The sequence below is a fragment of the Rissa tridactyla genome, chromosome 1 (assembly GCF_028500815.1).
Source record: "Rissa tridactyla isolate bRisTri1 chromosome 1, bRisTri1.patW.cur.20221130, whole genome shotgun sequence".
Taxonomy (NCBI): Eukaryota; Metazoa; Chordata; class Aves; order Charadriiformes; family Laridae; genus Rissa; species Rissa tridactyla.
The window spans coordinates 34,224,029-34,250,297 of record NC_071466.1 but is presented as its reverse complement, the minus strand read 5'-3'; the positions used below and the strand labels follow the sequence as shown (position 1 = coordinate 34,250,297).

At 37.9% G+C, this 26,269-nt stretch overlaps 1 protein-coding gene across 8 annotated transcripts in view; it reads left to right on the top strand.

The window, feature by feature from the left end:
• Positions 1–26,269, top strand: part of LRCH1 (leucine rich repeats and calponin homology domain containing 1) — a 139,326-nt gene that overhangs the window by 30,146 nt on the left and 82,911 nt on the right. The window contains exon 1 of one of the 8 annotated variants that reach the window (XR_008468211.1): positions 9,129–10,634. The exons of the other annotated variants lie outside the window; for them this stretch is intronic. The gene's annotated coding sequence lies outside the window, so the exon portion shown is untranslated. Of the gene's footprint in view, positions 1–9,128; positions 10,635–26,269 lie in introns of those variants that run through there. 8 annotated transcript variants of the gene reach the window in all.

The following is a 26,269-nucleotide window of genomic DNA, read 5'->3' as shown; positions in this document are numbered from 1 at the left end:
TAAAGCAATGCAAATCAGTTTTTAATTCTGAAAAAAATAGTGACTAAAATATAATTACCTTAAAATTTTTTAGCCTTATTTAAAAATGGAGCGAAAATTCTCCGTTGGAACTACTAACAGTGAAAGCTAAGCAAGGATGTTGTTTATTCCCTAACTTTGTATATCATTAGATGTAGCAAAAGTATCTATATTGGCACTAGTTTATGGTCTGCACTTGCTATTGTTCATGGACCTACACCAGTACAAACTAGAAATCTGAACTTTGCTGATGTAGGCATATTTTCTGAATCTTAACATTTACATTTAGCAAATGCTGGGCAATGTAACTCTTCAGCCTGCAGCAAAACCAAAAATAAACTGAAAGTGTCTTTGATTCTTCAGGCAAAAGCTGGCTTCCTATCCTGGTGTTTATAACAGTGTTTCTATATGGTAAAGACAGGGAGATTCTCTGTCTCTCTCTTTCACCCCTGACACTTTCAGCAGTATTACTGTGCTGTTTTTTTTCCTCTGAATCCTTTTACAGCCTCTCTGCCTAAAAATTTTCCCTTAGGAAAATAAGATGTCATCTCAGAATGTAGTTGCCATCACTGGAACTTGGTGGGATGAATCCCATGACTGGAGTGTGGTGATCGATGGCTACAGGCTGTTCAGAAGGGGCAGGCAAGGAAGGGGAGGTGGAGTAGTTGCCCTCTACATGAAGAAATGGATAGAGTGTGAAGAGCTGCCCCTGAAGAATAGCCATGAGCAGGTTGAAAGCCAATGGGTAAAAATTAGAGACCGAGGCAACAAAGGGAACCTTGTGGTTGGTGTCTGCTGCAGGCCACCCGATTAAGGGGAGCCTATTGACGAAACCTTCTTACTTCAGCTACAGGAGGCATCACACTCACAGGCTGTCATCCTGCTGGAGGATTTAAATCACTCTGACAGATATGACTGAGCAATGTGTGCTTGCAGCCCAGAAAGCAAACTGTACCTTGGGTTGCATGACAAGAAGTACAGCCATGAGGTAGAGGGAGGTGATTCTGCCCCTCTGCTCTGCTCTGGTTAGATCCCACCTGGAGTATTGCGTCCAGTTCTGGATCCCTCAGCACAGGAAAGACATGGACCTGTTGGAGTGGGTCCAGAGGAGGACCACAAAAATGGTCGGAGGGCTGGAGCACCTGTGCTATGAGGACAGTCTGAGAGAGTTGGGCTTGTTCAGCCTGGAGAAGAGAACCTTTCAGTACTTAGAGGGCCCACAGGAAAGATGGGGACAAACTTTTTAGCAGGGCCTGTTGTGGTAGGACAAAGGGTAATGACTTTAAACTAAAAGAAGGAAGATTTAGACTAGATAGAAGGAAGAAATTTTTTACCATGAGGGTGGTGAAACACTGGCATAAGTTGCCCAGTGAGGTGGTAGATGTGCCATCCCTGGTAACATTCGAGGTCAAGTTGTACGGGGCACTGAGTAAACTGATCTAGTTGCAGATGTCCCTGCTCATTGCAGGGGGCTTGGGATTAGATGACCTTTAAAGGTCCCTTCCAACCCAAACTATTCTATGATTCTAACATACATCTGGGGTAAGAAAGACAAATCTGGCTTTGCCCTGTTATTTGCCCTGGCGTTGCTGACTTGTGTTACTTATTAAATATGGATAATACAACTCCCCCAGCACTTGAAGCAAATAATGCGTGGCATCTTTGAAAAGCTAATTTCAAGTGAGTCACATAGTTGCTGTGTCTCCAGTCCCTGTCATATAAAACAGACAGAACAGTAATTTTTACCTGGTAGAAGTATGGTAAAAGCAAGTGTGATAAAGGGAGATGCACTGATATTTCAGGACTCATGAAAATCTATCAGCAAGATACAAGAACAAGTGCTGGAATGAATAGGGAAAGATGGAAGAAAGGCTGGAACTAGGAGAAGGGGAAAGATGGGTTGTATAATAGGAATGAGTAGCATTGCCCTTCACCACCAGCTGTTTTAATAGTTTAGTACGATTTGCAGCTATGCTAAGCTGTCATTAAGTTTTTCTTCTTGCCTCTTATTTTTGATTTTTTTAGATGACTACAGTATACCGAAAATGTATTTTTTAATCATGCTTAAATGATATAAATAATTTATATCATTTATCTTAAAAAAATAGAACTAAATAATACACTAAAAATGCTAAAATGTCAGTGAAATAAGAACTAAGCTGTCTCAAAAGCTCGTTTCTTTTTTGAGATCCTCTGTGTAAGGATATCTGGCTAATGGCTATTCAGATAAGCAGATAATGACCAGAGGAACAGTGACAAGATGAAGAACTGATCCAACTTGACCTGTCTGAATCAGCTGCTCCTAAAACCAGCGAAGGTGACCGATGAAGCCATTATCCCTGTTGCAAAACCTGCTGAAGTGATTCACTGGAAGAAACTCTCTGGAATGCCAGGCACACTGGGGAGGGGGAGCTATTGAATAAAGGCATGTAGGATGTATTGAAGAGTGCTGAAGGGGTGGAATTAGGGACTGAAGGATCGAAGTGAAGTGGAGAGGAATGAGTATGGGAAAAAGGAGAAGGAAGGGATAAAAAAAAGCAGTTACATTTACGCAGGCAGCTGGTTAGTACATTTTTCCTGGCGAAGTTCTGTTGCCTGATCACCATAGCTTATCCTATCCTATTGAACTCCTTTTTTTTTTTTTTTTTTTTTTCCCCTTCTGTGAATGCCTTTCTGTGCATTGTGATGCGTGATGTGTGTGATATCTGCTAGCAGACTTCAAGCTGGACTACCCAGCAAGCAGGATGAGAGTCCGAGAAATACACGGTAGAGGGTTCTGGGAGGTAGCTATTATAGAGGCACAAGCAAAGGCTCTTTTATCTCTGAGCATCGATCCTTAGGAACAGGATGGACCTATGTGTGCTGTCTGTGTTTGTGTGGGTGTTCAATGCAGTACATTGAACAGTCTCCTGTTCATCTATGTGTTTGTGATGAGCTGTGTTATCTACAACGTGTGTCTCTGTCCCTTTGGAATTATTGCTCCACCTTGCTTCTTTGGGACTTGGAAAGGTGTTAGGGAGCAGCAGGTCTTATTAACCAGGCCAGGAGAGGAGGGAATCCGTGAGTCCCTCAGTAAGCCGTATTTGGCTACCCGTAAGAAATCAGCTTTTTGCTGCTTCAGTTTTTAGTTGCCGGTGAGGGATCCTTTGTAGTGTTTGATGCTGCTCTCAAGGCAAGTTTTCTGTATCAGGATTGTACCCAACAGTGCAGAACAAAATTTTCCATGTTGGAGGCCTGGTATTCAAAAAATGGTTAACACCCTGAACTCTGTTGGAATTTGATACGCCCTTTGGGTGATTATCACCTCTGCAAGTTGGGGTACTTTCACTTTTGGAGTTTAATGCCTGCAGAGTCCTAATAACTTTCTCTCCATAACAGTGTTACTGATTTATGTGTACACTGTATCTTTAAACACAACAGCTAAGTATTCTGTTTGTTGGGGTTTTTTTAGTAGTCCTCTGTGATGGCCATTAAATTACTTAATAGAAGCAAAAAGTGGTAATGAGGGGGAGAGAAGTTGAGTGATTTTTTAGTCAAAAGCATATGAGAAACTATTGCAAAACTGCTATAACACAAACTCTGGTAAATGTGTAAACATTAGTTGGTAAGAAGTGTGTCTTAGGATTACTCCGATTCATAGCCCTTATTTCCTGGCTGTTTCCAGAAGTGCTGTTAATATTAAGCTTGTTTTCTGATGAAAGATGCAGGAAATAAGTCTTCTGTTGCGTATGTGTGTCTTCCTTGCAATCCCAGTTCAGTTTCCTTTTACTATAAGGAGGCCATCGTATGAACTCAGCCATCCAAAGGGACTAACCTGTTGTACAGCTGATTTATGAAGCACCACGTATGTCAGGGGAAAGAAAATCCACAAGGTGTTATTGGGTATGAGGGTTTTTTTTTATGGTTTTCATGGTTTTGTAGTTGGATTCTTCAGGGGCAACTTTGAAAATCAGTTTTCTCTGAAGCAGTGATCCTTTTATATTCTTACGTTTATTTGATTGTAAACATTTCTAAAAATAGGAGAAACTCTTTGTGTGAGAATTGCTTGCCTCCACGCCACAGGATGTGATTAGAAGTAGTGTACGAATTTCAGAAGCCATTGCTGCTTATTATGTTCTGGTATTTTTAACAAAACTTACCTGGTAAATTTACAGTCATGGTTAGTTTTGTTAATAAACACAATGGTTACAAATAGAGAGCTTCTATAATGTGATTTTTATCTCAGACACCCAGAGAGTTTGTTTTATAGCAGCTTTATGCAAACCAGTATTCTTAGAAAGCTGGTTCTGAATTCTTAGAATACTTAGTCATCTGCTCCTTCGCTAGCTTAAAGCATAATGCTCTCCTGCTCCATTTTACTGTTTGCTTTCTCTTTGTTGACTGAGTGTTGGATTATCATGCAGTAACGAAGAAAGACTGACTCATTTGTCATCTCCAGATTCATTAAGTAACACTTTTGTTGTATACAGTGACTGGATAGTATGCGTGGCACCAGGTTGCTTGCTCTCGTCTTAGATGCTCCTTAATAAACAAAGTGATACAACTTTGCCAAGTACTATTGCAAAACATATGAATTTTACCAGCTCTAGTTAAGACATAAAACATTGTTTGTTATGGATTTGACAGAGAGAGTAAACATGATTTGTAAATGTTGTAGAAGTATCTGACTGCTAAGACAGATAGCCTCTTCCATGCACCTTACTGATTTAAGGCAACTCCTAAGAGCGATGGCATATTTTACAATAATTTGCTGCTTACAGCTCAAAGTGAAGATTTTCAAATAACTTGTTTGGAACCACTCTTGATGAAATAGAACACAACCATCCGTATCTACGGGAGGATCCTTCTGTAGTCTTGAAGCAATTTTAAGGGGTTTGTGAAAATAAAAAAGGAAAAAAAAAGCAATAAAAATCTTGGTGTTGGTATCAAGTAGGTTGAAATTATTCCTACAGTTCTGTATGAGACGTAACTTCATTGTTTGGGTCCATTTTAAGAAGGACATGGATCTGTTGGAGCGGGCCCAGAGGAGGGCCATGAAATTGATCAAAGGGCTGGAGCACCTCTCCTATGAGGACAGGCTGAGAGAGTTAGGGTTGTTCAGCCTGGAGAAGAGAAGGCTCCGGGGAGACCTTATAGCGCCCTTCCAGTACCTGAAGGGGGCCTACAGGAAGGATGGGGAGGGGCCATTTGCAAGGGCATGTAGCCATAGGACGAGGGCCAATGGTTTTAAACTGGAGCAGGGTAGCTTTAGATGAGACATTAGGGAGAAGTTCTTTACAATGAGGGTGGTGAGACACTGGAACCGGTTGCCCAGAGAGGTGGTGGAGGCCCCATCCCTGGAGACATTCAAGGCCAGGCTTGATGAGGCTCTGAGCAACCTGATCTAGTTGAAGATGTCCCTGCTTACTGCAGGGGGGTTGGACTAGATGACCTTTAAAGGTCCCTTCCAACCCAACACATTCTATGATTCTATGATTTTACCAGTAATAAGCATGGTCATTTACCTAGGCTTGTATTGCATGCTGTCCTCATTCCAGCATGATGAAGAAAATGATGTATTACCTAGTGCTAATAATGACTTTGAAAGACTCTCTGTGTGCCTGTAGGTTAAAAAAACCACAACCAAAACCCTCACTTCTGTAGTTTTTAAAATATTTCTGTTGTGTGACAACTGGACCATTTGAAGTTGTTAGGTTTAAGTTCAATCAGTTTCTCTTAACTTGCTTTATAGAGAGTGTGAAAATTCACTAGTAGAAAAAGATACAAAATTATTAGGTCTTAAAAGGATGACTTACAAGCCATAAGCTCAGCAATAAAGTAGTAGATGCAGCGGTGTTTATAGGCCACAAAATGTAATCCCTGTGTTAGGAAACAGATGATGGAAGACAAACTGTGGTGGTTCAGTTACTCTGGAAGTGACTGCTATCCGGCCAGCTGGCTGAAAAAAAGAGGGCCCCCAAAAAAAGACAACGAGGAAAAATGAAAATTTAAGTCAAGCTGACATTTGTTGCCATATTTAAACAAAAATATTAACAAAAATGAACATGACTTCTGACCAGGTTCTCACACAGCTGTCTTAGTTGTTGGCACTCACAGCAATGGACAATTCCAGTTGTTCCTTTTCTGTTCCTAAAGGATGTGCTCAGCAGAGAATGCTTTTATCCAGACTGCAATTTAGCCTTCCTGTAATTCGTACAGTCACACGGTACTTCATGAACTCCACTTCATTAGCATGTAGTTCGTGAGTTTCAGCCTCGCCTTAGGCTTTTCCCTCTGGAATTTCTCATCTTGTAGCACGTATGTAAGCCCAGAGTTTGATCTTATTTCTGGCTAGTACTGGCCACCCTTTTTGTAGCATTTGCGAGGTGTAAGGCACTTCATTCCGTGACAATAATGTGCTGCTGGTTTATTCAAAGACAATATTAAGTTTTCAGTTCAGCCAGGTGAGGAGAATCCATGTCAGTTAAAGGAACATATTTATTTTTCCTCTTTTTGATAAGTTTAAAATAGAAATTGTTTTTTAGGAAAACTAGAAAAGGATTAGGAGGTCATCTTTTAGTTTTCACTATATGTATGTGTGCTTTTTTGACAAGTGCATATATGTTTTATGGTTTGATGGATCTTCTGTTCAGCAAAGAACAGTAAAGGTCATGTAGTATTCAAGTCTATAGTAGTTCCTGACTTTTTAATAATGTCAAAGGACAAACTTTTAGGAGGGTTGAAATGGTGACTGTGCAGTTTTTATCTAAACTATTTTTGCTAAAAAGAATGGCAGATTGGTAGAAGAGGAAATCGCATGGGAACATAAATCCAACCCTTGGTTTGTGATAATTGCATCTACCTAAACTATCTTGAATATGGTATGCTTTGAATGAAGAGGCTGTTATTAAAGTATTAAAAACTATTTTATTAATAATCAAATTTATTGTTAATAATGACAGAACTATGCTTTTTTAGTAGTTGCCTATTAATAAATGTTAACCATGCTACACAAACTTCTACTTGATTATTTGGTTTAAACCATTATTTACTATAGGGCTGTTACATGTCTAGCAGTAACATTTCTTATCAAACAAACCTAAATATAGTTTTGGATGGATGCTTTGAGTAGATAGTTTTTGAAGGAGAAAACAGACCAGAGATCACTAAATCTGCAGTCTATGAGAAAATGTGTGGTGACTAGATGTTTTAATTCTGTATTATTTCTTTTGACGCTGGACTCTTTTTAGAGGGAAGGGTTTTAGTTCCCAGTCTGTTCCACAAATTGTTTCTCAATACCATAATCTTTTGCAAGAGCTCTGGAAGGGTCTTTTCTGGATCCAGTTCAAAGACCACCATTAGTTCCATTGTGCATATTGTGCTGCACGTGTGTTTGTTCTTAACTTCTCCCTGTGGCATCCCAGTCTTTCTGAGCTGCCACTGTGGGGCATTTGTGGATTTAGGGTAAACAAGAAAATATAGGAAATATTCCCTCCCATTAGCTTGAAAATGAGTTGAGAATCCAACTAAATGCATTTGCCCAAAGTAAATTAATTATAGTAGTTTGCAATGAAACTGCTTTTTTGTAATGCTTTTACATGTTCTGTGTGTTCTCTGGTGGTTTCAGAACAGTACGACTCAGGTGCTATATTTGGTCATTCTTTTCCAGATATTAGGTAATCTTCATTTTCGGTTGTTTGTTGGAACTGCAGCCAACAAAAATGAAATAACATAGGCACATCAGAAGCACAATGTGTGCTCTTGCTTTGAAGAAAGACACTGTTTTTATTCATTATGCTATGCCACTTCTGACTTAAAGGCTGCAATTTTTCCAAAACTTAAGTTTTCTCCCATTAATGCCGTATTTTGAGATGGAGAAAGGAATGCTGCCATTGTATACTACAGGTAAATGGGGAAACTCAAATTATGCTTGTGTGTTCATGAGCAAACATGTTTGAAAATAATAGGTTATTTTTTAATGTGCTTTCGGTTTTTACTTGGATTTTTTTTTTAAGTCCGCAGCATTGCAATACCAGCATTGCCTTAAGACTCTGTCAGATCTTCCAAAGTTTTCCGTAATTGTAAAACAGGAGAAAAAGAAGCACGTGTCTAAAGTGTAAAGTGTTGTGTTTCATCAGATGGAAGCAAATTTAGGAGTCCATAGAAAATGAACATGGGATGTAAAATTTGTGTATCCTCTGAGGTAAGCATGTTGCTTGTGCTATGAGGTTACTGAATATCTTAATGCAAATGAATTATGGATGCAGTGAGTATGAAGTAGTATAGAGAGGCAAGCCTGTTAGTGCAACTGAGGGAGTGTGATTGGTGGTTTTACTTATCTGTCTTAATGACTTAATATTATGTTTGCAGAGACAGTTGCAAAATACCAAGAATTAGGCAATTTGTTTCCCATTGGCATTTCCTGTGGGTATGTTGCATACATTGCATTTTATTCTCTACATTATACATTTAATGTCTTCAACATATTTTCTTTATTGAATAGTTAGCAAAGACAATCAGTAATAGAACAAGCAACCTACTGACCTCTTAAAAATAAATTTTGTGGGTGTATTGTAGCTTGTTCACTTGTATTCTGAAAATACTTAAAATTCTGATGAATGAGGGACTCCAGTTTTCCTGCCACAGTGATCCTTTGTGTAATATTCCCCATGTTTTTAGAATAGACATATTGTTATCATATTATCCTTTTTACTTAGCGAAATAGAAGACTGTTGACTCAGTTGGAATGTCAGAGTCAAAATTCACTGTCACAAAAATCTAAATTTTATTTTGCTAGAATATAGCTCATTTTACTTTTGTATGCCACAGAATCTTAAAAGTGTATTTTAATTTGATCAAAACAAAGCCATTAGTTTTTCAACAAAGCCATTGTCTTTTTCATTAGAAATATAAAAAAAAACCCCAACAGCCACAGCCCATAGGGCACCCTAGAAACTACTGGCTTGATCATTTTGTGCTGTGTAAATGATACATTTCTATGGCATACCACAGGTTCTCTGTGACCTTTCTCTCTAATGGGGAGATTAAACAGCGAATTTCTAAGGAATTGCAAAAAATAGTCTTCAGAATAGCTACAGATCATCTCAGATTTTTAACGAATTAATTTCAAAGAAGTTTGATGACAGTAATAGATGTCTCAGTCTGTAGGACTGTTTTGCAATGCGTAATGATTGTGAAGAGCTCCTTGTACAGTAAATCTTAGGGGGTTTGTTTCTGCTTTTCACTGTTTATTTTTTCCCTATGGAAACTCCAGGATACTGTATCTTCTGCAACTGGCAAGAGCAATTTGTCTCTAACATCCAGGGCTGAAAATGGAAATCACTACTGAATTAGATTCCTCTTTAATATTTGGCATGCGGCTATTTTTAACATAGTTTCAAAAATGCTTGTGAATCTTTGCAGTACTATAACTTTTTTTTTTAAATCATTTATTCAGTTTTGTTTATGGTCCTGTTAACTCAAGTCATTCTGCTGTGGTACAAGAATTCCATGACTTAATTACATTTCTCCTCAGGAAATGAGAATCTTATACTTGCAGTGAGGTCAAAATACAAAAGAACTAAATTATGACTTTCATCAACTACTTCTTTTACCTCGCACAAATCCTAGAATTCCAAAGCCTTAATTATGTTTGTTGTACAGCTAGCTATATTTGAGCATGAAGAAATGGGGTTTGTTTGGGATTTTTTAACTAGCGCTGTCACTGGGGCGGTTTGGTTTAAGTTCAGACAAAGTTTGCAGGGAGCCACTTGCACTAGTTGGGAAGAGTTGAAGATTTTTAGGTGTGCAAGTCATACCCCAACTGTAAAACATATAATACTGCATATATATTTTAATGGATTATACACCTAGATTTTATGTGCTTGCAGATTTGCAAAGTGGCTATATGTTGTCAAATTAAATGCTACACTTTTTGTGCAATGTAAACTACTGTCTGTGTTTTCTCTCAACTTACTCCAGTAATTACTTCAAAATGCAAATTTGTAAACTCTTAATAGTTTACAGTGTCTGCTCACTTTCTTTTGTTTCTGTAGTTTAACCAATCTAATGTTAAACTTCTGCCTTGAATGATTTCATTCCCCTGCCCTTCAGTCTTCATGTTAGACATTCAGGTATAGCCTTTTCTGAAAGGATTTTGAAACAGCTGAGCTTGTAGGATTGTAACATTAGAAGCACTAAGAAGGATTTCAGAAGGGAGCTGGGCTGTTATTCAAGTCTCATGCATTTAAAATTTTGGCACGGGGGAAATGCTTAGAGAGCTTCTTGTTAATGGGAGTATGGCTTTTGACTCTGAGTTTAGAAAAAATTTTCTGTATTAAAGACGCTGCCATGATAGGAATATGAGGCGGGGTTGAGCACTGTACTGGAACCAGAAGATACAAAGCCAAGAGTAAACCTGGGCTTATTTATTCTTCTGCTGCTTTAGTTTTGTTTTTAAGATGGATCACGTAGTATGAAGTGCAGAGAATATTGACAACTTCTGTAATAACGTGGTCACCTGCTATCTCTTTCTTCAGATGACTTTTACTTCCTGTGTGTGAGCCATGATTTTTTTTTTTTGCATATAACTTTGGTATAATTCTGAACTGTCTCTGTTCCTGCCAGACACTTCTGAGGTAGGTGACTGTGAGAAACAAAGCCTTGTGTGATCTGGGAGGTGTGGATTGTGCAACAGTCTGCCTTGCTCGCATTGCCAACTTTCCATTTATGAAGGTGCTAAATGGGTAAAGGTGATGTTAGGGATCATATATCATTCTTCTACATAATTGAAATTTTGTCATGCTTAATTCTCATCTGATATTATGTGTATAATGAAGTAGTTCTTCAGGGGAGAGACGTTTTGAGTCAGGAGACCTGAAGCCATCTGGCCAGACTGAGGCTTTGTTTTCACAATTAAAGAGAAAAATAGTAGCGGGAGTGGCATGGGTTTGCATTTTTTTAAACCATGGTAACTGTGCGTGGGCAGCGCTGGCAAAATAGTGAGGGCAAGGTATTTCTGTTTTGCTGAGGTAGGCTTGCTGAGGCAAGACCTGTATCTCTGAGACTGACCTTATGTTTAGTTTCCCTAGAGGTAAAAATTTTTTTATCTTACTCGGCAGTGCCAAGCAAACCTGAAAACTTGCAATTGTAAATCTAGCTTGGAACTAACTTGTTAAAATGCAACTGTTTTTAACCTTGCCTGTTTCTTCATTTGTATCTATGAGCTGCTATTCTGCAGTGTGAAGCAAAAAATACATGGCTGTTGTCTAGTAATTTTCAATGTATTTTTTTCCTTTCTCTTAGATCTGTTTTTAATTAACATGCGTATGTGTGGGATTTCTAATTATGCTGGATATAATGTCAGAACGCTGGAAGCAGGCTAGCATAAATTTTAAACGACTTAAATGATGGAGGGTCCCACTTTGATCAGAGGTGAAGGAATTTAGAAAGTTCATACAGGTACTGGAGCCTCTTTAGGGTTCTACTTATCTAAAAGGTGTATGTTTTGAGTTAACTGGATGCAGCTGAATACTGAATCTTCTCCAAGAAAATGCTTTTTATCCCCCCCTGCAAATCATGTTTGTTCTTTATTATGTATGCACAACTGCTAAGGAACATTAGAAATTAATGTAAAGATTGATATATTTTTGACTGTTGCAGGGAAAAACTGCTCAGATCATGTAGTTTTATACCACAAAAAGAAATCCATTTATTAACGTGATGTAATTAAGCAGCAATTGGGGAACCGTATACTTAGGATCAATACCAGCAATACAGCAGAAAAAACAGAGTCAGAGAATTAAAAGCGTTAGTAAAAGCCTACAAATATCTAAAGACTTTTCATAACTAGTCATGAAAAGTTCTAATTCCCTTCTTCCCCCACACACAGTCACTGACACACAAGCTCCGTGGGCAGTGTGTGCTCCAAGCAGCGCTTGCTCTTTCAGGGCTGTGAGTTCACCTAATCGCACACACCTCTTCCTGGAGATGTGGGTGTTCCACCTTTATACCAGGGCCACTCCCTACAATCTTCCAACCTGCACGCCAGAGGCAGAGTCCCCCCCACTGAGTCATATAGCCCACCTGAGCTGTGGACTATCCCCCTGCCTCTGCACCTGCTGCACCCCGAACTGGCGCTGGGCTGGTGGGAGCGTGGCTGCCCCTGTCACCCAGTGGGGAGGCTGTTCCTCAAGGCATGGAGGAGGCTGTGGTGCCGGTGGGGTGGTTTCTCAGTTGTCTGTGGTCAGGCTTTGGTGATTGCTCTGTTGCTGTTATGAGGTTCCTCTCCTCCATTATAAATGAAGCGTGATGTTTGTCCTTCCTTTCAGGCTGACTCTTCCTTTGTTTGAAAAGCCCCTTTGTAATTCCCCTGTACAATATGATACAGTTGGTCTTGCTTTAAGTTGGAGGTTGGACCAGGTGACTCCAGAGGTCCTTTCCAATCTAAATTAATTACTGATTTTGTGCAACACATGGGTGTAATAGATACGAAATCCTGTCTTTGTTTAATATCATGCCACATTTGTAAGTGGGTTTGAAAATGCTGTATTTCACCTAAACTCATGGTTTACTTACTTCTATAAAACACTTTATTCATGTGGTCTTTATATGTGATATACTTTCTTTTTACATCTCTTAGGCAACACCATGTGTTTTGTGAATAAAAAGACAATTGACATCTGGTTTGGAATTATTTTTTCCAGATTGTTCAAGTTGCATGCCAGGTAGACTTAGTTTTACTCTGTTAAAGCGTTTTCTTCTGTCAATCTGCAATGAAGTCATTATATATAAAAATAAATATAGATACACAGTAACATTTTACCTAAAAATAGATTTGGCAACAATTGCATTTAAATGATTTCAGAGCTTGTCAGTAGGTGACCTTGCTGAAAACAGTTCCTGACTTTAATGCTTTAAATTTTTACCAACGCCTTTCTCTTGAAAAGCTTTAAAAAAAAAAATCATCAACCTTCGTAGGGCTATTGTGAAGTTTATGTTTTTGTCACTTGTTGCTGAAAAAATTACTGCAGGGGATTGATTGACTATGCCCAAAATTACCAAGCAAGTAGTCTTCTGTCAAAGCAATTTCTTCTATCTAGGTCATGATTCCCTCAGACAGAAGAGCATCGTGTGACTAAATTATCATAAAGTTCAAGCCAAAGGAGGAAGCAAAAGGCAGTAGTTACACTTGAGAGCTCTCATGTTTGCAGAATGGTGAATATATCTACTAAAGTGGTTGCAGTGAAATATAGTCATCAAGAGTCAAATCTCAGACATAATGAAATCAATGCACCTTTCCTTCATAGGAGCTCAGATTTCGTCTGTTAAATTCACTGTCAGCGTTTGTGCTTGAAAAACAGTGCCCCCCCAAGGTGTTATATGCAGATTCATCCTCTTCATAGGTGCAATTTCTGGATTAATTGAATTAAAAGTGGTTTTTATTTAGCATATATAATTTAAGGAGAATTTTGAAGAAAGCACCTCAGCTGCTCAGCCAGAGGTTCAAGCGATGTCTGAACTGCAGTCCTATGCTGAAATCCCACAAAGCTGGGAGTTTTAGCATATGACTTCATATATTGTCAGATGTTTTGAACAGAAGTCCTGTCAGAAAGGTGTCTTATTTAGCACTTTTTGTTGCCTGCCCTTCGTTATCTGGCGAAAAAAATATTTCTAACTGGGATCTGCCAGCTTTGTAAGGAAAGGCAGGTGGGTTGCATTTTCTCCTTCTGGTGTGTTTCTAGTTGTCTGCTTGTAAATCCAATATTTTGTAACTTAATGAGACTCTGAATGGATCAGTAGATGATGATGATGACTTATTATTGAAAACCATTGATCATGTAGAATTTAGAAAGGTCTGCTAGAGAACTGAGCCCCTGAACTTCTGCATGTTACACATCTGCTATGTGTAGTTGTCTGCCTCTAGATTTAAGAACTTTTCAGAGAAGAGATTATTTTTTTCTTTGTGTAACACGTTAGTTACTCATATAAAGTTAACAATTCTTCTATAAGTAGATGTAGTTTTTTTATACTGATGTAGCCCTAAAGCAATACTGTTTATTATCTTATTAAATGAGCATATTGCTGGAATATGAAGAAGCTCTTTTTCCAGCCTATTTTTAGGGGACTGCATATATATTCCATTCAAGCTAAAAGCTATCATTATGTTGATAGAGTGGCTGCCACCATTTTCCATTAGAAGTTCTATTTCTTTTCATTTATCTGTCATCTTAAAATATCAAGCTGTCATTCATACAAAACTTACTGTGTTAAAAGTCATGAAGTATATCGAGGCATATTAAATGTCTACTTTAACCTTAAAGTAATTTTGATGTTGAATTAAAAAGTGCTGTGTACCATGATTGCTGTGCAGATGGCACAGTGAAATGGCAAAAATACTCTTGTAAGGAGTTCCATGGTCATTTTTTTTGTTTGTTTGTTTTCCATGTATTATGGGGACAGTTGAATTATCATTTGCTCCTTACTATATCGGTTCCAGTCCAGACTTTGACTCTCATATCTCTTCCAGCAGCTTATCTTCAACCTGAATAATCCTTAACAACTCAGTCTTGCTTTTTATGGAAATTGTTCCAAAGCGTTTATTATTATTTTTCACTCTTCTTTAGCATTTTTAGTTCTGGCCATATTCTTTTGATAAAGGAGCCACTAGAACCACATGCACTCTTCAAAATAGAACGTTTCATGGATAAACGTGGTGGAATTGCTGTTTGCTATTTAGTTTGTTTATGCTTCCTTCCTTGCTTGCTCTTCTGAGTATTTTTCAGTTACTTTTACAATCGATACTGAGCAGTGTGCTGCTCTTTCATAAACCAATTATAACTCAAAATCTCTATCCTCTGAAGTGACATACAGTTCAGAAAAAGGGAGGAAAAAATGTAATCTAACTTTGCTTACTGAATGCCTCTTTTTACAGTGCATAAAAGCATTAAGCATACTGCAAACAGTGCAAACATTCTAATAATACTTTCCATTCTTCTGGGAACTTTATATTCCACTATTATATCCTGCGTTGTTGGGTGAGGGTTTTATATTCCCATGCCTTAAAACCCATTATTTGATATGTTAAATTAGATTCTCACCCACTATATGCATCAATTTTTATGCTTAATTTATTTTCCTGTGTAGCACTGGTTGCTCAGTGTCACAAAGTTGTTTGACAACACTTTAAATGGCCTTTGTCTTTACAGCCGCGAGAAGTGTAGTATTTACAACTGTGGAGTTGTAATGCTTAACTAGGTCACGATCTATCAGGCCTCTATTTGACTTAAAGAATGCAAACAGCAGTATTGACTTACCAAGAAAATATATATATATATATGTGTGTGTGTGTATATATATGTGTATGTATGTATGGTTGAACAGCTGTTCTTAAGTTCTCCCTTTGATTGGGGTAGAATTACTTTACAGCTTGCAAAATAAACATTAAAAGCTGAGCTCATTTAGAAAGATAAAAGCTTCTAAAAGCTTTCTAATCTGACCCTGATAACTTTGATACCTTCTTCTCATTAAACTAACGTCTTTTTTTCCATCTTGTAGTTCCAGATGAATAAAGCCGAAGGCCTAGTGATCTGCTCTTTTATTGACTTTCATGCATGCACACACAAAATCCTCTTACCAATTTGAACGATTTCGGATAAGGGGAATGTTGAGGCAGTCTTAACTTTCACTGTTTTGGAACTATATTCATGGTGGATAAATCAAAACTCTTTTTAATATAGTTGGTAAAAACATTGCTGGAAACAATGTAGGTGCAAATGTAAGATTAGACTGAGCTGGAATGATACGAAGAGGCAATATATTGTGGAGTTTCTTCTCATAACTTTTTAAAGTTTGTTTTATTCCTTAATTTAGATTCTTAAACCTCTGCAGAACAATTTGATCAGATTTCTGTGATATTATTTTTAATTTTGGTACTGTGTAAGTAAAATTTCAGTTTTACATAGGCAATACAGTAACCCAAACATTCTTTTTGGGATGCCCAGTTGAAGTAGTTTAGATGGTTGGGCACATTTGATGCCAATATAGTTTGAATTCATTCTGCTGGGTTCAGCTGTAATAGGGACTATGTCTAAACAGCTTCACACCTTCTGCCAGCAAGGATAGGGACACTAAAGTTTGTTTTCTATAGGCAATAAGTAGTACATTACAGTTTTTAGTTATGAAGTTACTCATTCAGTGTAAAATAAAAAGCAGTATATTTTGGATATACACAGTAAACTTTACTAAATGATATTGCAGTACTGTGGAAACTGGTATAAAAGTAAAGCTAAACTTCTGTTGCATATTATTAAGTTCCAGATGTCTTGTTTTGTTATTACTTTGCCTGTACTGAATTTAAGCAGTATCAAGAACTTCTATCTTCTTTGCTTCTCTTGAGTTGTTGATTTGCCGTAGGTGTTTGGCATAGATTATGTGCTTAAGCATTCAAAGCAACAGCTGAGACAGTTCAATTCATAGAATCATAGAATACCGGGTTGGAAGAGACTTCAAGGATCATCTGGTCCAACCTTTCTTGGCAAAAGCAATGGTCTGTGAACAAATGTATTTACAATATTACTAATAATAGCACAGTTAACATTTTTCCCTCATAAACTCACCACTTTGAAGTTCAGAAGTTCTATAGTTGAAAACTCTTGTATCACAACAGTCTTGTTTTTAATCTTGCAGATCACCTACTGATTGTGAGCTAAAGTGAAGGCATTTAAACTCCTTCCAAACTTTGTACATTGTGTTCGTATAGGCAGTCACTTTCATCTGCATACGATTTAGTGTTCTCATAGCCATAAAATAGCATGTTTTTGAAATTTTATTTTTACTGATAAAAGGTAGAAGAAAAGAGTCTGAATTAACTTTTTTTTTTTTAAATTTTAGGCAACTTCTCTGGTCTTCAGACTTAGATTATTGTGATGTTCTAGGAAAATATTAATGGACCATGTTGCTCTTTTGAAAATGTTTGCATATTCACTGGTGAGTTAGAATATTGTCTTGGAGAAGAATCGGTCAGTACAGCGCTGGTATGAAACAGAAAACAGAGCGATGTAATCTGTAGTCACGTATATATCAAAATGCAGACTTGGCTTAGACCAAGAGCGGAATGAAAATTCTTTGACCTCTTGCCCTGGCATGTGTGTCCCTGCATGACAGGGGGATATCAGAGTTCCAGGACAAATTACAAAGTAAGTATGAAAAGTAAATCCTGTGAGCCCTACACATTGGGCTTGGAGAAGATACATTAATCGACAATTCCCTGGCCTTTCCAAACTGCTTTAGTCATTTGCGTTTCTTTTAGCTAATGCACATGTCTAAAACTCCTGTTAAGAAATTAAAAAATAAATAATTCTTCTAAATCTTAAATTCAATAAAGCAAAATTTTAAAATACTACTTTCATTACTGGTAAGAGGGCTAATTCTCTCTCAGTAGAAAATAGGCCAAAAGTTGTATGGGAATTCATAGAAACACAGAATACCAGGTTGGAAAGGACCTCACCTGGTTCAGCCTTTCTTGGCAAAAGCACAGTCAGGATGGCCCAGCACCCTGGCAGCTGAATCTTAAAAGTGCCCAATATTGGGGAATCCATCACTTCCCTGGGGAGATTATTCCAATGGCTGATTGTTCTCATTGTGAAAAATTTAAAATAGAATTAATTCACTGTATTAATAACAGTTCAGGTGGCTGGTAGGAGAACCTAGGGAACAAAAGTTTCTGGTTTGGCATATTTGGGAAGTTGCTATGGCGGGGATAGTACTAGGGATCACATAACCTCGGTCAAGAGGGTGCAGCCAAGGAATCCAGCCAAAGCAAACTGAAGAGGATTTGTATAGAAATTTGGATGAGCAGATGCTGTGGACTGAATTGGAGAAGAAACCTTTTTTAATTCTGAAATGCAATGTGAAGTCACAGCACTTCTTCTGACTTATGAAAAGTGTTCTAGATTGCTAATAAAAATGTTTTCTACCTCATCCATATCCTGCAAAGAGGATAACCACCACCTTATCCATATCGTGCAAAAAGAGTAATAATTTAGAGCCCAGTCAAAAATCAGGAGTATTTTTCCCCTTATTTCACAAGTTTTTGATTGAACTCTTGATTTGAGTACTGTGTAGGTTACCTGTCAATCTGTGTGATCCTTTTCACGTTCATGTTACCCAGATAGTGATTTGGTTAATTTTTTAGTGAACTTTCCAGTTCGCTGAGCATTACAGTGAAGTCAGGGAACTTTATAGTTCACTAAAATTTGGACACTGAAAGTTATGTTTATGATTTGTAATCAATATTTAAGTTACTTGAACACCATTTTCACAATTCAGTGCAAGATTAGTCACGGTGCAAAATCAATGTTGGAAACCCATGTGAAAGCAAAGGATGTAGTTCCTTGTTCAGGTGGATTTTCTTGGAAGTACTAAAGACCAGAAAGTGTATAGAAACACCTAAAAAATTTATATTAACATCTGGAAATAAATTTTGAAGGGATCTCTCAGACTTTTCACCAGCTGCCTTTGTAATGCAGTCTTATGCATAGAAATTTTAGGCATTGGAGTTCGTTTATCAGTTACAAGTTTTTAAAATCAGTATATGACTTGCTTAAAATATACAAAGGACAGTTTGCAGTACTGCTTAATTTGTTTTAAGTGAACTTAAAGGCTTACAAGAGACTTTTAGCCTGTCAGAATTGGGCTGTGACAGCTGCTGAAGAACAGTCAATGAAAGCTACTGAGCAGTTTGCTTCATTGGCTGTCAAAGAAAAGCTATATTTGTTATACCTTCTAATGACCAGGAGAGTGGTTTTGCTTATTTAGTTGTGGTTTTGTAAGATACTGTTGCTCAATGGCCAAGTTTCAGTAAGCTATACTGAAAGTTGTTATATGTTGGTGCAAAACAGTAAGGACCAAAGAGCAGGTGGAAATGACATGAGTCTACCACATGCAAATAATTCCACAATCTGTATACAAAGAATGCAGAAACAATTTAAAAAATGTAGACTGCTCCTGCTGGCAATAAATTCCCTTGTCTACAACTAGAAGCAGCTTGAGGCAACTCCGTGATATGCTTTTTATCAGTTGCTTTGTGTTCATACGCCAAAAGAAATTAAATCTATAACCAGAGACTTCAAGTAATTATTTCTGTGTTTAAGGAGATTTTTTTTATATGATCACTTAGATATAATATTACATGTGTAATAATAATATTTAGAATATTATAGTCTAAAGAATCAGTATGTTAGTGACACTGGTGCTTTTGAGAAGAATTTTTTACCCATGTTTGTTTATAAGCATAGCATATGCAAGGATTGAGATTTCCTCCCCTCTGTTTTCTTCTTCTGGTTAGTGAAGAACTGTTTTTGTAACAGTCATGTAATATCTGAATTGAAATTTACTTTCTTTTAAAGAAAACTAAAGCAGTTTGGGTGCATTTAGACTACGGTAATGTTTAGAAGAAGTATAATAATTAAAATGGTTAGAAGAAACCCCACAAGTCCTGGAGCTGCATGATGAAGGGGATGCTGGTCAGGTCTGTGTCAACCTTTTTCTGCTCCTACCGATGTCCTCTTTGACAGTCAGTATGTTCAGTGAATCTCTAGCTTGCCCACATTGCCTAGTTTCTATGCCACAGTCTCTAAAGTGGCTCCACTCATCATGTCTTAAGGAAATACAAAGTTCTCTTCTTCCTCTGTGCATGCTTGTATTTGTTCCCCTCTTTGAAAAATATTTGCATATAAATCCAGTCTCTATATATTGTTAAGAAATAATGTTCTTGGAGCTTGGCTACAATGTTCAGACTTGTAACTTCCCTTGCCTCCTTGCAGTGGTTTGGTTTTGTTTTTTTTTTTTGTCCCTTAGTGAAAAACAAATAGTGGGATAGCAAATGAGTCTTCTCTGATGGAAGTTGCTGAAGTTGTATGCATGGCTTCTGTTGCATTGTGAAAGACACAACACGAGATAGAAATGTTAGCGTGTACCCCTGAGTTGTTGACATTGACTGGGATATGTTGACAAATGACTGATGTCACTTCACATCAGAAGATTGTCCCAAAAGTGTAGCGCCCACATATTTTATTAAAGCGAGTTTAACGTGTCCATACTTGGTTCAAGAGTTTCTATGGTGTAAAAGCGATTTATTTAAATTAAACTGTTCTTTTACAGGTTTTTTAACCTCTAAAATAAACGTTAAAATAAGCCTAAATGACCTCTTTTTTTAGAGGTTTATTTAACCTCTAAGAAGAGCTTTGCTAGTGGAAAATGTGCAGAACTGCTTTTTATGTTTGTGCTTAAGATACAACTGGTGCGTTAGTGGGAAGGAAGGGTGTGGGCAAGATTCTCTTTAGATACTTGGCAAAAGCAGACCTTGGAAAACTTGGTAAATGGCCATAAGCATAGGTTTCCAAATAATCCATTGGTAAAGGTGGTCTGGCTATTGGCTTAATTTACTAATGCATCATCGCTTTTATCTTTGGAATTACAATTGAGAGTTGTAATGCCAGATACGCTTAAGCTTGTGTGACATTTTAGTGTTACGAACCTATAATAGAAATTGCTGTGGCTTACAGTTTTGTTTGTGAGCAAAAACTTGAAATTTTTTTTGGTGGTTAGTATTGTTTTTCTAATTTCTTCTTAAGTTATCTACTTCAGTTGAAATTAATTTCTGAGACAGGAAACAGTTTTAGAAACAAAGTATTTTCTAGTGTCAGGTTTTTTTCACTCAATGTTGTTTCTTAAGCACTCTTATTTCTTTATGGTGAGAACACAGGGTTATGATAACAGTCAGGGTATTTTTAGCGTTGGAAATATTCATTCCTCTGTGAAGAATGGTCCAGAAGACAGGAAGCTGAAAATTTAAAGTGTGAATAAGTGAAGTGTCTGATGTAAGTCATGAGTTCAGCACTTGTAATTAGTGAAGGAAGAAGACCTGGATATGACACTTGTAAAGGTGGTCACAAGCTGCCAGTATGACAAATCTTAAACACCTGATTTTGTCCTGAGGCTGTATTAGAAGATGTATTTCAATAGGGATTAGGAATTCTTAATAACGTTACACATGGCAGTGGTGTAATGTGATCCTCCTATGGAGGATTATGTCCCATTTGTGTTCAAGGAAGATGACTTGAGACTGGAACAGGTGCAGAAGAGGTCTACTTGGATGGTCAGGAAAACTGTCACAAGAAGAAACTAGAAGAATCTAGTTTATTAGCCTTGCAGAAGAATGACAGGGAGAAGACGTTGTTCTCACGAATAGATCACAGGAAAAAAGGTGGGAGGAAGAACTATTAAAAGCACGACCTTGGTCCTTAGCCTTACATATTTATGTGGTTGGTTATATAGAAGGTGGGCTGCAGAGTAAGAAAAAAAGCCTCTTGCGTGTAAGGCATTGGAGAGAGATATAGGAGAATTTGTTATCTACAAATGTTTCTGGCAAAAGACTTCAAGATGATATATAGCTAGATAGAATATATCTTAAGCTTGCTTGCATTTTAAGTTCTTGAGATGCATGATTTAAAAGCATAAACTAACCTTTCAACAAAGTTTTACCCACCTTTCAACCTTTTCATTTGGTAGAAGAGCATGGTATATAATAGGTATTTCTGTTCTCAGTCAAGAGTTAAAATTAGCTTTCTGTGAAATCAAATACTGTAGTATATGGAAAACAGATGAACAGATAATTTATAGCACAACAGTTGTGTAGTATCCTGCACAGTGTATGTAACTTTGTGATAATGTAGTCTTTTGAATAACACCTTCAGTATATCTGCAGGTGTGCTGGCAGAGAGCTCAGCACGAGCCACATTAGAAGCTTTTTGTGTTAGAGTTGATTTTCTGTTATCTGTGTCAATCTTGAATAAACAAACTTCAGAGATGAGACTTTCATTAAGTAAGCATAGGAAACACATGGGGATATGTGGTAACGCCATCAGAGAATTGCTGGTTGAAATGATTCATCATTTCTGGATAATCGGAGCTCTTTTTTCTTTTTTCACTTTTTTTTTCAGAAGTAAAATGTATTTATAATTGTATATTTATTAGTGTATCTCTTTAGAGTTCTTCTCAAAAGAATGAATTTTCTATCCAAATTTTTGAAAAGGCAGGGCGAGAGAGAAGGGATGAGAACTGAGAAGTATATGTGTGAGTCACAAAGAGTACCCGGTTTTGGAAGAAGTCCACATGAAAATTTTAGAGGTTCTTGCGAACTCCTGGGCATTTTTTTTTTTTTTTGAGTAAAAAGAGGCTGAATTTGAGAGTGAGTTAGATAAGAATGCCAGACTGTTGCTTTTCTTATGCAGAAAAGAAATTGTAATCTGAGCAGAATGCCATGCAGTTTTTCGATTAAAACCACAGTTCTCTCATTAAGAATAACCTTACTGCTACTTGACACTCAAATACTGAGTCATGAGAATGCATTTGGTAAGAGTCAAAGTCCTGCTAGGAGGAATTTTAATAGTGTCTGAAAGGTGATAAAATGGGCTAAATCACCAATCGATCACTTTACCTGTATATTAATGAACTTGTTGAGGGTACAGTTAAAAAATATCAGTTATTGTGTCATAACATTTAGGGTGTACCATTAAAAGCATCAGTTATTGAATCAGTGAGTTTTGCAGTGCATTAATGACTTCAAAATTGAAGTGACTTTAAATTGCAGACTTGGAGTTCACGGTATCGGTGGAAGTTTAGCCACTGAGTAATAGTGGTAGTGTAAGATTAGCAGGTTCAGCATCCCCACTGGTTGAAAACTGTTGAAAATGAACAGTTCATCTCATAGTAAAAACTTTGAAATATATATGCTGGATAAGCAAACCAAGCCAAGAAGTTAAGTGCTTTATAAAATCTTTTGGAGTTTCTGCTGACATGGTTGAAGGTGAACTGCCCAAATCCCCAGGTTCTAGTCCTTGATTCCTCTTTTCGGAAAACCTGACCCGGATTGCAGCAGCATGTCTATCAAGCAGTTATTTGTCACTGATTTGAGCAGGTTTGCAGCTTGTGCAGCAGAGACTTTCTCTTCCTCTTGACCATGATAATTTAACAACAGCTGTTTCGTTAAAGCATTATTGAATTTTATCAGCAGGATATCAGCAGATTGAGTAAAATTTTTTTTTATTTTTTTTTTAAATATAACAATAGTGTACACTGCACTTACTTCCTTCAACCCATCATGCTATGATAACGAAAGGGAAATAATGCTGTCCATCTGCTCTTTACAGGAGTTCTTATTTATCCACCTGTAGGTCTCCCACTTGGGCCTGAATAAACTAGCTGTTGTAGCCTCTTCAGGATTAGACCTCAGAGTAGCTATTTTTTTAGATTTTAATTGTCCATTAGGAGGGCATAGTGAATTAATGCTTTCCTGTCCCTTTCCTACTTTATATGCAGCCTGTTCTATGTCTGTGATAACCCATTGTTACTACACTGAGAACACATTAGCCAAGATGCAAGGTAAGATGCACATAAAAGCAGACCAGAATTCCTTCAGAAAGAGAACTCAGTCCAAAGTGATTCTTATAGAAAAAAATATCACTGTGATGCTTAGCATGTAAGATGGAAATTAGATCTCCTGAAAGGTATTTTGGAAAGAAAATAAATAGGGAAGTAGAAATGAATGTGCACCAGAAGCAGAAATTGTAGGCCAGGCTCAGTAGGCTACATAGGTGAGCATATAGGTTGAGGGAGGTAATTCTGCCCCTCTGCTCTCATGAGACCCTACTTGGAGTATACTGTATCCAGCTTTGGAGTCCTCAGCACAAGAAGGACATGGACCTGTTGGAACAGGTCCAGAGGAGGGACATGAAGATGATCAGGGGGCTGGAGCACCTCTCCTATGAGGACAGGCTGAGAGAGTTGGGGCTGTTCAGCCTGGAGAAGAGAAGGCTCCGGGGAGACCTTATAGCGGCCTTCCAGTACCTAAAGGGGGCTACAGGAGAGATGGGGAGGGACTCTTTATCAGGGAGTGTAGTGATAGGATGAGGGGCAATTGTTTTAACTGAAAGAGGGTAGATTTACATTAGATATTGGGAAGAAATGCTTTACTGTGAGGGTGGTGAGGCACTGGAACAGGTTGCCCAGAGAAGCTGTGGATGCCCCATCCCTGGAAGTGTTCAAGGCCAGGCTGGATGGGGCTTTGAGCAGCCTGGTCTAGTGGGATGTGTCCCTGCCCATGGCAGGGGGGGTGGAACTAGATGATCTTTAAGGTCCCTTCCAACCCGAACCATTCTATGATTAGTCATTTTGTGTGTTCCAGAAGATTCTGAAGTGATCCTCCCCTGGCCCTAAAAAACCACAGCAACCAAACCAATATGAAGGAAATAAACCAGAAGGAAACATTATTTTGTCCCTTCAAAATGCACATTGTGGTGCACTTTTTACATACCAACAGCACTGATGATAACTTGTGGTTGCAGACTGACCCTCAAGTGCCATCAATGCCTGCTGCCTTATTCCCACCTGTGTCCCCCAGAAAGTATTATGGCAAACGTAAGAGGTTTCCGTCTGCCCAGTCACTGGCACTGGATTGCTTATAAGTACAGGGGGTGTGTGTGTTTTACTTCCTCCCCACAGTCTTTTTGCAGTCTATTTATCTGATCTCTCTCATGTTAGATTAAAATCCTGATGTAAACTATGACTTGTTAAAACAAGTGGGGGGCGGGGAGGGGAAAAGTTGCATGTGTTATCCATCAACGCCAGCTCCTCCCCTGACCGACAGCAGTGTGCTGGATGAGATAGCTGTTTTTGGTTTTGTTTCCCACAAAGGCGGCAAGGTTCTTTGATTCTGAAGGAAAGAAAAATTAGAAGGTTGAGAAACATGGTCTTAGACTTAAAAAAGAGCCATGGGAACAGTTGTATAGGAAAGAGATCTTGATGTAAATTTTACATGTCTGTAGTTCTAGTGGTTCCAGCTAGGTGGTTTTTAGATTGTTTGGGTTTTTTAAGGATAGACACAGTATAAACTGTGCTTATTTTGCTTTCAGTTCAGTTCAAGGAAATATTTCTATTTTCTCCGCTCCACTCCCCCCCCCGCCTTATCTAGAAACAGCAATCTGATTTTTGGTTATTTATTGCAATTAATTTATTTGCTTATTCCAGGATTTTCTTTCTTGGTACTTCTGGTAATGTTTTCACAAGTTCATATTTTGTTTAGGAGTCTGAAGTATTTCTTAGCCATTTCTTTCAAATTTAATAATAATTTCAAATATAATTTCAAATAATTCTTTCCACATTTTTCCTGTGTAATAGCCATATAATTAGTTCATTGTTTAAGGATGTGCTCAATAGTCTAAGCCAGCTTTTATGGTACAAAGCAGATTTGTGTTGATAAACTGTTACAATTATGTTCTGCTGACTTCAAGAACCATTGCGGGAGAAGTACATGAATAATGTAGATAAGGTAGATTAACCCTGGCATCTGTGTGAGATGGGCAGGCAGAAAGGGACGTGATTAGATGAGCAATACTCTGCTTTCCATGTCACTGTAGATTAGCATCGGGTAGCTTTTTCATGTCTTTGCCCACATGCCTTTGATATACCCAAAGATCAAATAACTTTTGTTCATTACCCGGTTCATAGCAAATTTTCTTAGAGAATGTGAGACAGTTCATGTGTAAAAATGAATTTAAACTAAACAAATCTAGTATGTTAGTCTGTCAGGTGTGAAAAATAATCATCTTCAGAGTTGCAGGCAAGTGAGCTACTTCACAGAAATGGATTTATGTGCTATTTCTACCAGATGGTAAATGTGAGGTAACTTCTCTTTGAGCAGGTCACTGAGGCAGATAATGCATAGCATAAATAGTGTCCTCTCTTGGCAGCCTGAGGAAAAATAATAATAATAATAGCCATTAAAATAGAGAATGAAGTGGAAAACAAAACTTGGCATTGCATTCAGCTTGTTCCTTCCAGTAGTACTGGTTGTGGGCTGCGAAAGGTTTTAGATCACTAGATTACATCCTGCTGGTTTTGAGCGTGTCATGTGGAATTCTCTTGTGGAAGTGGAAGGTGTTGGTTTCAAAAGTAGACAGCTTCAAGAAGGGAGATCTCTGTGGCCAAAACAAGAGATTCACAATAGAAGATGCTAGAGTATGTCCATGCAGGGATCCACCACCATCTTTGGGACAGAATATAATTCACATTTTTGTTTCACATCTTTCCCTGTTCTCCAATAGGTGGAAGTAAGTTGCTTGACTGAAATAAGGTTGTGTGCCTGTGTGTTTATATACATATGTACGCAATTTACATTTTTGAACTCTTGTTTTGAATTTGGTGAGAGCTGTGG